Here is an 11,174-nt window from a genome sequence, read left to right as displayed (position 1 = left end):
CTCTGACTCACATGCAGTTGGAAGCTGTGAGGACGGGAGGCACATCTGACTTTCCCAAGAAGTGTCATGAAATTCAACATTTTTACACATTTTGCTCCCTGTCCTACAATTGAGAAAAAGATAGACACAGATAACAGCCAATAATCCATTGAATGGATGCATGTGCCTCATTATGCTATTTCTGAGCAGAAGGTAGCAAGCGCTTTCAAAACATGGTCAAAAAAGGGCCAGCACAGAGATCCAATTGGAAAAGATTTCATTAAAGCCCAGACGTGAAGCAATTACATTCCGCATGAGGAGTTTTCTACATTCGATAACGAGGGTCCTGTAGCCTTCCCACTGCAATACGAGGACAGGATTGTGAACGATACAGTTTTAAAAGGTAAGAGTGAAAAACAGTTTTGTTTTGTTTTTGTTTTTGTTTTGTTGGCCACAGGACCACGCTTCTCCAAGGTTTTCACTGATCCATGGCTGTATTCGAAGTTAATACCAGAATCCTAATAGCTATTCCGTGGTGTAGTAGCTGTTATATGCCGTAATATGTTTCTGCTGTGTTTGTGTATAATTATGTAAATTATGTAAATCGTATGTAGTTCTCACTCCATTACACAAGTCCAGTTATTCCCAAACTATATTTGTTTTCTATGTAAGATCGGAAATTACGGAAATACTGGAGGAATTTTGATAGAGGGACACTGTGCTGGTCGCTTAGTTGCCGTTTAGAAGCTGCACTGAAGTCTCATTTCTACAAGAAGGGGGGTAAACGCACAATATATTTTATAAAATTACACGTTCGCTTGCTGCGAGCATCCTACCCATTTTCCTAATTAGTTGCTCTTCACGTGGTAAGTATGCAGGTAAGATTTTTCAATTAAAAGTCTAAAGAAAGTTAGTGAGAAAAGAATAAAATTGTTTTTTCTCTCTTTTCTGGCTAATAGGACCCATAAGAGAGCCTCGTGGAAATGGAAAGAAAAATTAGGCTAAATGTGTGTGAGCGTTTAACCAATTTTATAACTGAAAGTTACAAAGGAAAAATAATTGATTTAAATAGGTTGTTACCCACTATATACCTCATGGGCTATATTAATTTCAATGTTGGATCTTGAGGACCTTAGATTTTGTCTCTCTTTGGAACTTGAACTCCAAATTACATATTCCTATGATCTCATACGCCTTAGTAAAATTCCGAGTACAAGACTACTTTGATAAGAAATGAAGGTAACACATTTATTTAATTAGGACTCTATATCCTTTCCAACACAATATTTTTCTAGCTTTAATGTGCTTTAATCCAGTCTAGATCCGGTTATATCAAATAGCCTATAATGAAAGCGTATGGTATTTTTCAAGTCAGTACTCTCTCGAGTCTGTCCATACTCCAGACACCTGCATAGTTAGCATAATTTAATCAGAAATAGTGACTCACTATGGTAATTATTTTATTTTATGTTATTTATTAATTTTTTTTAGGTGAAGCAACCCTTGGTTGACCTCATAGATTGCAAGGACCTTGTCAGCTCACAATCCCTTATTTTTTTAGTTTTTACGCCTACAGCACAGGTCTTCCTAGGTGGTCTCCCATCTAAGTACTAACCAGGCCCAACGCTACTTAGCTTCCGAGATCAGACGGGATCGGGCTTGTTCAGGGTGGCATGGCCGTAGACAATGGCAATAATTTTAAATCGCCCAGATTCATTTCAGAATAGGAAAGGTTTATGTAGTTGAATAAAATAAATCCTTCAAAGTCAGTTAATTATAGAGAAATGCATGTAAACTTACATATGTGCGTAAAATTATATGATTTTATTTTATTATTTTTATTATCAATTTCAATTTAGATACAACTTTTTCTACCTACGTTAGAGAATAAGCCTTGCTTTACCTTTCTATTTTATTGTTCATTTTCATTATGAAAGAAAATCTTTATAATTTTACACTTTAAAACTTTATGAAGATACTGTTTCTCAATTTAAAACTTGTGTTTGATCCAGCAGTCATAAAAAGATACTGACAGATTTTCATCATATACCCAGTTTGTCCAAAGATATGACAAATCACTTCAAAAGTTATCAGTTGTCTCTGTGAAAAGCAAATATGATTTAGTTTTAAAAGTTTAAAACGCAATAAACTCACACTGAGAAAGTTATAGTCTGCTACACTTTTCCCAGTAAAGAGAAGATTGATTTTACCCTACAAGGATCTAAAAGAGCAGGATTGCTGGGAATTTAAGTATTATCTACCAGATGTTGATTCCACTAAGCTATCTTTTTAGCTTATGTTAGGGGCTTTTGATCACAGTTGGCTTGAAGTAAACAAATGGCAACCTCGCTCAGTGGCTCAGACACCAGCGGCTGAGCAGAAGCCCAGGGGCCCCAACATCTGCCCAGGTCCCCATTGCCTGGGCGTCTGAATTCCTGTTCAGAATACTGGTGTTCACACAAGTTGAAATCTATGAGCCACACCTGTTCTGAGCACACCACAAACTGACGTGCGTGTGTACCTGTCCATACTTTTTTATACACACTTTTACTAGCATGGTGTCCCCGACAGGGAGATTAAGTTTCTCATCACAGGAAAGTAAAGTGAGGCAGGTTGATTCACATACAAGACATGTGGGACCAGAATTCCCATCCGATGACACCCAATCGCTTTGTCCACAAGATGTGCTACAGGCAAATTTCAGTCTCTCTCTCTCTCTCTCTCTCTCTCTCTCTCTCTCTCTCTCTCAGGCATTACATCACACTTCCTAAATCAGCTGAGATTCTGAGGCATTGCTTTAAGATTGTGCTTCCTGCACATCCCTGCCAGTTTAGGTGGCATAATTGAGACACCGTCCCTCCTCGATCCACGTTCTTTGTTCTAGAACTTCCTAGCGCTAGAACTCTGGCGGACTTCTCAGCTCAACTGTTTATCAGTAAGCTACATCATCGTTTATCTCCACACTTCTGTTTCCTGCCATTTTCCCCCAGACCTCATTCCAGCCACAGAATCCTAATTACGTACGAAACGTGAGTCCTGTCAGATTCATTGCGATATTTTTATTTCATATCGATTTGATGTTTTTATTGCATGATAAACTACGCACACGAGGATTTATGTTATCCTCATCTCTGCATATCTCTATAATGTCTTGATTCCTGTTTATTTATATCATCGAAATTTCTTGACTTGCATGTAAAACTTTGACATGTAATAGAAATTTAACAACTATTTATTGAATGAATAAATGTCAAAATGTCCGGTTGTCTGCTATGTTCAACATATAACATCCAGGTATCGGATTGCTTTTCTCGGCAGAATTTGGAACTTCATTCGAGTCTAGGATCGTCAAAACAATCCTTCTGACCACTTCTATTCTATAGGGATTTTGTGTGTGTGTGTGTGTGTGTGTGTGTATTCACGGGAAAACAGGAAACATCAGAACACTGCGGTGACACTCGCACAAGGCTAGATTGTAAATGGCAGTATTCGTGAGAATGTGGTGGTGAACCATACGAGCGTGCGTTCTTACTAGGACCTAGAGTGTTGATGACCCTATGTTAGTCCTCAGATACTTTACTAAAACTTTCCTGGTTATAAAACCCCAGCTCTGCAAATCACACCGACACACAACAGTGTGACTCCAGCTCCTCCCAATGGCTAGGCTGCTTGTCCTTAGTCATTGCTTCTCGTTTATACCTATTTTCTAATTTCTTTTTAATCAGGAGAAAATCTGCTTTGCTCGAAGCTTGCGTCTTACCTTGTCTGAAGAAATGGAGTTTTGCTGTCATTGTCGTTTCCAAGCAAAGGGCAGGTGGTTTTCTGAAGAGCATCTGAAAATCAATCAGGGTACAAGGCACACGGAGCGAGTTCTCCGTGATTGCAGTTCGGGTGACAAGAATTCCATTTCGTGTCAACCAGAAAGTCTGGGTGAACTAAGTATCTTTTAAAGTTTGTAGGTACAAATGAAATTGGCATTTTGAAAAGGATCCCAGAACATAAAAAGGAAAGATGTAGCAACCTTTTCTACCCTTGGCTTCTGTAATTATTTTGATGAAGTGAATCTCTCACAGTTTTAAAGAGAGGGGCTTTGGAGGAGTTTGGTAACTTAAAAAAAATGAATTGATAAGAAATTTTGATATATCACTAAGGTAACCACATCAAAACCTGGATTCTATGACATATTGCTAAAAGCAATCGCTGAGCCAAGACACGGGGAAGTATATAGAGATATACAAGAACCAAAAAATGATTTTCAGCTATCGGTATATGTTACTGTGTTTCTTGTGGGGAAGATCATCAGACTACAAAGAGTAAAATAAAATAGACATGTTTTTCTGAAAAAATAAGCCATGGTAACTGTAACTAGAGCCCGAGGGTCACATCGTAGAGATGACTCTGGTCCTTATTTACGATCTGTGAGACTCTGGGCTAGTTTTAATTAGCATTTTGCTTCTGATTTCTCTTTCTCTGTGAGATGGGAAGAGTGATAGAAACACACAGCATTGTTAGAAGAATTTAGCAAGTTTTACGAGAAAAGTGCCTGAAGGAGTAAGCCCAAGGTAAGTACAGACGCCCCTACTCTTATCGCCGTGCTGAGGGCTGGCTGTCGCTGTCCCATCGTCTGTGCAAAATCTCACATCACTATGGTAAAAACAAAACAAACACAAACAAACAAACAAACAAACAAGGTCAGCACGAGGTTTCACCAGAACCACCCAATGAAATAAGCATACCACAAAAAGATGCTCTACCTCCTTAAACTAGAAGTCATTGATTAATTGAACAAAATCCTGGACATGCTTTATTTAATGCTCCATTTATAATGGCCCTCATTATGGAATTTTAAAGAAAACCAGTAATAAATCCGTTATCAACAGGCTCCATGAGGACACATATTCCAACTGCCCTTCTCAGTCCTTTGTCGGTGGATTTGTCTTTCCTTCTGTGAGACCACGTACTTGTACCCAGGGCTTTGTCTCCTCAGCGTGCACCGTGGATGAGTGCGTGACACCTCTGTGACTCTTCTGCTTTCCATCCTGTGGTCTGCCTCTCCTCTAGATATAGTAAACAAATATGTAAAGATGATCCATGTGAAACAAACAAGCCCGGACACTCATGTTCTACGTCATAGGTAATCACGAATAGTGTTCATTAAAATGAAGAAACACAGAGCTGGGGGCAGGAGAGAAGGGGTGTGGACATCCTGGGGACAGTAGGGGCCAGATGTGGCAGACAGCGTGAGGCTACAGACCTTAAGGACTTCTCGATAAAACATGTAAATTAAAAGAAATGACAAGGGCAGAGTAAGGAGTAGAAAATGAGATCAGGGGACAGAAAAAAAGAGTTTGGCATTAAAAATCACGTATGATTTGAAGAAGGGAATGAGAAATGTGTCACACAGCACAGAAAACCCCTTCCCCAGCACTCAGACGGCTCTTCAAGTCTGCGAGGGGACAAAGTCCCATGGAACCTTCTGAGGGGGTCCAGACTGCTCGTGTGGGATAGAGTGGCTCAGAGCAAGATATATGTTTCTCAAAGTCTTCTGAGTGAGTTGCTAAGTTTTCATGTACGAGTTAGAGCACCTTGGACCTCAGAGAAACGACTCCTGCGTGTACGTGATGCCCATACTTTCCTCTCCCCACTGCGCTCATATTATTTATGTAAAGTTTTGATGTTGAAAATGATTTCCCGTCTACAGCCACGCCCCCTGAACCAGTCCCATCCCGTCTGATCTCGGAAGCTCAGCAGGGTCGGGCCTGGTTAGTACTTGGATGGGAGACCACCTAGGAAGACCAGGTGCTGTAGGCGTAAAAACTAAAAAAATAAGGGATTGTTAGCTGACAAGGTTCTTATAATCTGTGAGGCCAACCAAGAGTTGCCTTGCTCAAAAAAAAAAAAAAATATTTTCATTTGATGTTGAAAATGACCTTAAACGATGTAGGAAGGATCATTAAAATTCCAGTGACATGACTCATGTTTGGGTTTATTTTTTCATTTTACTGTGAGCTAGATGTGTGATAAAGGTGAAGGACCTTGAGATAGCTAGATTATTTGGGTTGACCTAATTTATTCGAATAAATCATTAACAAGAGAGAATTTATTAATCCCAGCTAGAGGATTCAAGCCACCACTGCTGGCTATAAAAATGGAAGAAGGTGGCTTAAGCTAATAAATGCAGTTGCCTCTAGAAGCTGGAAAAGGTAAAGAAGTAGATTCTCTTCCAGAGACTTCAAAAAAGAAATGCAACGCTCCCGACACCTCTGAGATCCTGATTTCAGGCTTGTGATTGCTGCTTCTACAAGTTAGTAAATTTGGGTTATTTTAAGCCACCAAATTCATGGGGGTTTGTTACATCAGTACAAATCTAATACAGAATAATTCATACCTCTATTCGTCATTCAAATTCTACAACCCTTCTGTGCACTTTGTTTGGAAGAGTAAGGCTGAAAACAAACAAATAATAATAATAATAACAACAACAACAACAACAACAATAATAATAATAGAAACAACTTGCAGTAGCCATTTCAACTCCTCCGGTCACCATGTTACAAAGGATTTGTTTCAGAGGTACATATTTAATTAAACATTGATACCGTCAAACGATATCCTAACAGTATGAAAATAACACCGATAGTATATCTCCAAGCACTGAGCCTAACATTCTAGTCAAATCCGCATTCACGGTTCCTAAACATTCCGCAGTAACATGAACACTTTCAGGGAAAAATCCAGTATCGTAGGGCGATCTTAAGCGTAGAGTTTAGCACAGGATGCGGAATGGTAAAGCTGGGTGATGCAGAAATTTCAATTAACAAGGAGTGTGCTTCAAATTGTACATTAAGAAAGTAACAGAGTACAGCTCGGAAGTACCACGAAGCGCTCACTGCTCAGAACTGACTGCCCACAACTTTTGGCTCTTTATTTCACCATCCTGTTAACGGATGAAAAATTCTCCCGTCAGACCCGGTTTTCTTACAGTCAGTATTTTTCAGTAATGTCTTCCAACAGGAAGACATTCTAAAATATTACTAATGCATGTTTTACTGGAGTAATTATTTCTTTTATTTATATCTGAATGTTTTATGCCATTTAGAGGCAGGATGTTGCTTTGGTCTTCATGGTCGTCTTCATGGGTAGTAGCAAGAATTTTTTTTTAACATACTTGTTATAATAATGTCTCTTAATGTTAGTGATAAGACACTCCTGGCTTTCTGTGGGTTTAGCTTTGACCAAATTTTTGAAAAAATGAGTCAAATTATCATGTTCCAAAAAGCTATGTATAGATAAATAAATCCATTCATTGTTTCCATAGGAAATGCTGCATTATAATTGCATTGAAACTGTGACATCTGAATATATGTATGGAGCTAATTATGTAATGTAATATACACATTAAAACATTCCTAGCTTATCATGAAGAGATTGCTATAAATCCTCCATAAAATTTAATATTCATTTTTGATTTTTTGATATACAAGAGACATGTTTACAAATGTCTAAAAAAACAATTACATGAAATTTCTGATAAATTATTTAAAAAATCCATTCATAGAATCTTTTTAAAAAGTTACCCTGATTAGAACACTGACTAAATTTTCCTTTTATTAAAGTAAGGTTTTGTGGATTATAGTTTTTTGTTTTAAAATGACCTCAGTATACAAATTAAAGTTAGCCGCTTTCAAATTAATGGCCAAAAATATATTCAAATTAGTATTCTAAACCAATTTCTGAGTGTTTTTGTGAGTGTTTATTTTGTTTGAAGAAATGCACCATCTATGATTAATTTGTCTTTGTAACATAATAAGATGAAAGTTGATATGATACCACCTTGACTTTGGCATTTTTATTTCTATAACTCAGGAAGAAGTGAAAGCCTTCTATGGGCAGATGAGGACAAAATAACAAATAAAGAGTGAAAACCAGAATACGATCGACAATTATTTATGAGTGAAGCCTGAGAGGTGTTTTTTAGGAGGAAGTAGTTGTCAACATTTATTCTACCTGTTATAAAAATAGCATATGTCACAAACGAAATCATAATACTTCAAAAACATGTACTTTCTTTCTCACCGATCTGAACTGTATAAGCATATATGTAATGTGTAAACTTATACTGATTTTAAAGATAAATTACAGATGAATGATAGCAAGGGATTTAAAAATGTGAATTTCCAAAAACTTCCGTTTCTGCCATCGCTCTTTGCTGGGTTAATAATCACAACTGTTCCCTCGAACCTTCTCAATAAAGAAAACTGAATTTGAACATGATGTATTATGTGCATGTAGTCAAGACTAAAATGTTTACTTTTGTGAGAATAATGCTCTCTAATAACAATATTTTTGGCAAAACATGAAAAACGTTAGTTTCCATGTGATTTGTTTGTAAACGCCAAGGAGCCAAGAGAGTCTAACCAGCATCTTGAATGCATTCCATCTGCATAGAAGCAGGCTCTGAAATTCAGTTTTCATATTGTTGGCACAAAATCGCTTACACAATAAAGTTATATTGTCCCAATCATACTATGATGAGTAGCCAAATATTGCATCTAGAAATAAAAATTCAGCTGTTGCCTCAGAAGTGAAATCACACGCGTTTTTAGTACCTTAATTCATAATTAGTCTGTCTGAATTGCCATTAAGTGTCTCAATCAAAATCCCCCTTCGCAGTGCCCTGTCTCACGCATGCCTCTGTGTGGGCTCACGTCGACACCTTTACCCTATTCTCTTTGATTTTGGCACAGAGTATTGAAGTATAAATCACTTGGGCTGCTTTCCCAACAAGGAATGAATGTTTCATCCTATCAGCCCGCAGGCTCCCCATCTATTTTTTTGTTTTATTTCTCTACTTTTTCTTTTTTGTCTATTTAACACCATCGTGGGGTCTCCACCGCCCATCACCCCCCGGAGAACCAAGATGGAGCCTTTCTTCAGTGTTAATGTACAGCTTACTGATGTTTTATTTATTTGAAATATGTACTGTTGAGTCGTTTATGTTCATCGGAGTAACTCTCATGTCATATTTTTCAAGGCTCCAAACGACGAAGTAATCTTAGCCATTTCAACAGCCCTTCTATGAAAGCTCGAATTCGAGATCTCTTATTCGATTGCTCCTCAATCCATAGTTTTGCCCACTCCAGAATGAGAGAGCGAGGAAGAGGATGTCGGTGAACGTGATTCTTTCGGAGAACGAGAATGTGCATCTGTATAACAGGAAAGCAGCCCAACGTAGCTGCTAGTCATAAAATCAAGACTGTACATAGCCCGCAAGCAAAAGAGTGTGTGAGTTACCACGTCTTTTCCACAATCCTCTTGGGCATTGTCTATGTTACACGCAGGCCACCGTACACGTCAAATGTTTTTTACTTGTCCCATGGGACATTTTCTTTGAAACAAGAATGTTGGAGTTTATCAGGAGCTAATGTTTGCTTTCATGCTGTCATAATAAATTAACAATAATAACGGAAATACTAATCATATACTTAATCATATACTCCATTTATGTTTAATCGTGTGTGAATCGTGCTAAGCATGCGCTGTCATCGTCATTTGTGAAGGAGTCTGCATCACGCCCATTTTACACACAGGAGACCTGAGACAGAGAGATGATGACACGTTCCCAGGCTTTCTCAGGATAAAGCAGTTTGGCTCCGGAGTCCTAAGCATTTGCTGCACGTCACAGTGGGCAGGCGATGATGCTAAAGAGATACGACCCTTTGCAAGCCAAGCAGCAGAGCATAAAAGCACATAAATCTGCACACAGCAGAACAAATATGAAGAATTATAGAAAATAGTACATTGAAATGTTAATATATGATTCTTTGTCTTTGACACATTTAGCATGCGAATAAACAGTGATCTCGGGTTGACTAAGTAGAGTCGTAACTGTAGAGGCGGCACATCATCTGAGTCTCTACGGCCATTTCCGGCAGTTCTCAGAATAGCCATTCTCGTCTGTTTTTCACTATGGCGTCTCTCTTGATAACTATATCACTGACTTCTCTTGGTATAGGCATTTGCAATGGCGGAGAAGATCTTATTTATTTTTATTTATTTTACCAAAAACATTCTAAACTTGCACACTCCAAGATGTGGAATGGTGCAGCGTGCCCCTTGATGCTCACGGTACCGTCTGGGCAATGTGATGCCTTCAGAGACACGGGACACCGCTTCCTCTGTGTCCGGCGTTCTTTTCGTCACCTGAAGCCACACCGCCTGAGTCCTGAGCCTCTAATTTTCTTTCACTCTGTCTCTGTTTGGGTTACAATCAGCACCTCGGACCAGACTGGAAACCACACGAGCATGGGCTCATCTCTGTCTTATTTCCATATTTCTGCCACTCTCATCTTTCATTTTTCTCAATTTCGACTCAGCTCATGATTTAGGCATCCTCAAAGAGCAAAGTCCACCCGAAAAGCAGACTCAAAAAAACCTCTCTGATTTAAGGACCTCGGAATACTTGGCTATAAAAAATAAACGTTTACCTTTCACACACACATACGCACACACACATACCACAAACCAAAACAGAGACATTTATAAAACTTAATTTCTCACAGAATAATTACTGATCATTTTTACTCCATCAACCATTGAAGAAAATGTATTTCGATGTCAAAATTTATTATTGTTTAATTTAATAAATTTTTTTGTGCCGACGCTGTGTTAAGGTCTTACACAAAACAAGCGTGTGAGAAATTTGTTTTCCAAATAAACACCACTTTCGAGCATTGCTAAAAAAATTAATTCTTTGTGTATGATTTAGTCGCTACTTTTTTGTTACACTGGATTATCGATAGCTCCCTGCTGGATGTGGATGAGGGCAGGTGAGACTGTTTCTAGGTCATTGAAACTTAACGCAACACTGCTCCGTTCTCTGGCAGAGAGATGTCCGCTGGAGCCCCCGTGCCTCTCTGAAACCTCCGCGTGCTGAAGGGACACGCCCTCGGTCTTACCATCAACTGACAAACAGCTACTGGCATCTGGCCTTGCACGAAAATGAATTTATTCTGCATCCAAACAACATCTGGCAACTACATTATCTAATTCACCTGGATTTGCAACAATCAAAGCTAAAAAAACTATTTTAGGAAGTACTAACCATTAATTAGGCATCCGGGCAACAGAAAAGGGGAAATAACATTGCAGAATGGGTGATTTCAGAGGAAAAGGTGAAATTTATTAGCTTGAAA

General features: G+C 38.6%; 2 pseudogenes; one reads left to right on the top strand and one right to left on the bottom strand.

The window, feature by feature from the left end:
- Positions 1-1,546: 1,546 nt before the first annotated feature.
- LOC120602517 (uncharacterized) lies at positions 1,547-1,664 on the bottom strand (annotated as a pseudogene).
- Positions 1,665-5,672: 4,008 nt separating this feature from the next.
- On the top strand, positions 5,673-5,790 carry LOC120602617 (uncharacterized; annotated as a pseudogene).
- Positions 5,791-11,174: the final 5,384 nt, after the last annotated feature.

Source organism: Pteropus medius, unplaced genomic scaffold (genome assembly GCF_902729225.1).
Source record: "Pteropus medius unplaced genomic scaffold, Ma_sr-lr_union100, whole genome shotgun sequence".
NCBI lineage: Eukaryota > Metazoa > Chordata > Mammalia > Chiroptera > Pteropodidae > Pteropus > Pteropus medius.
This window is presented reverse-complemented; position numbering and strand designations above follow the sequence as displayed.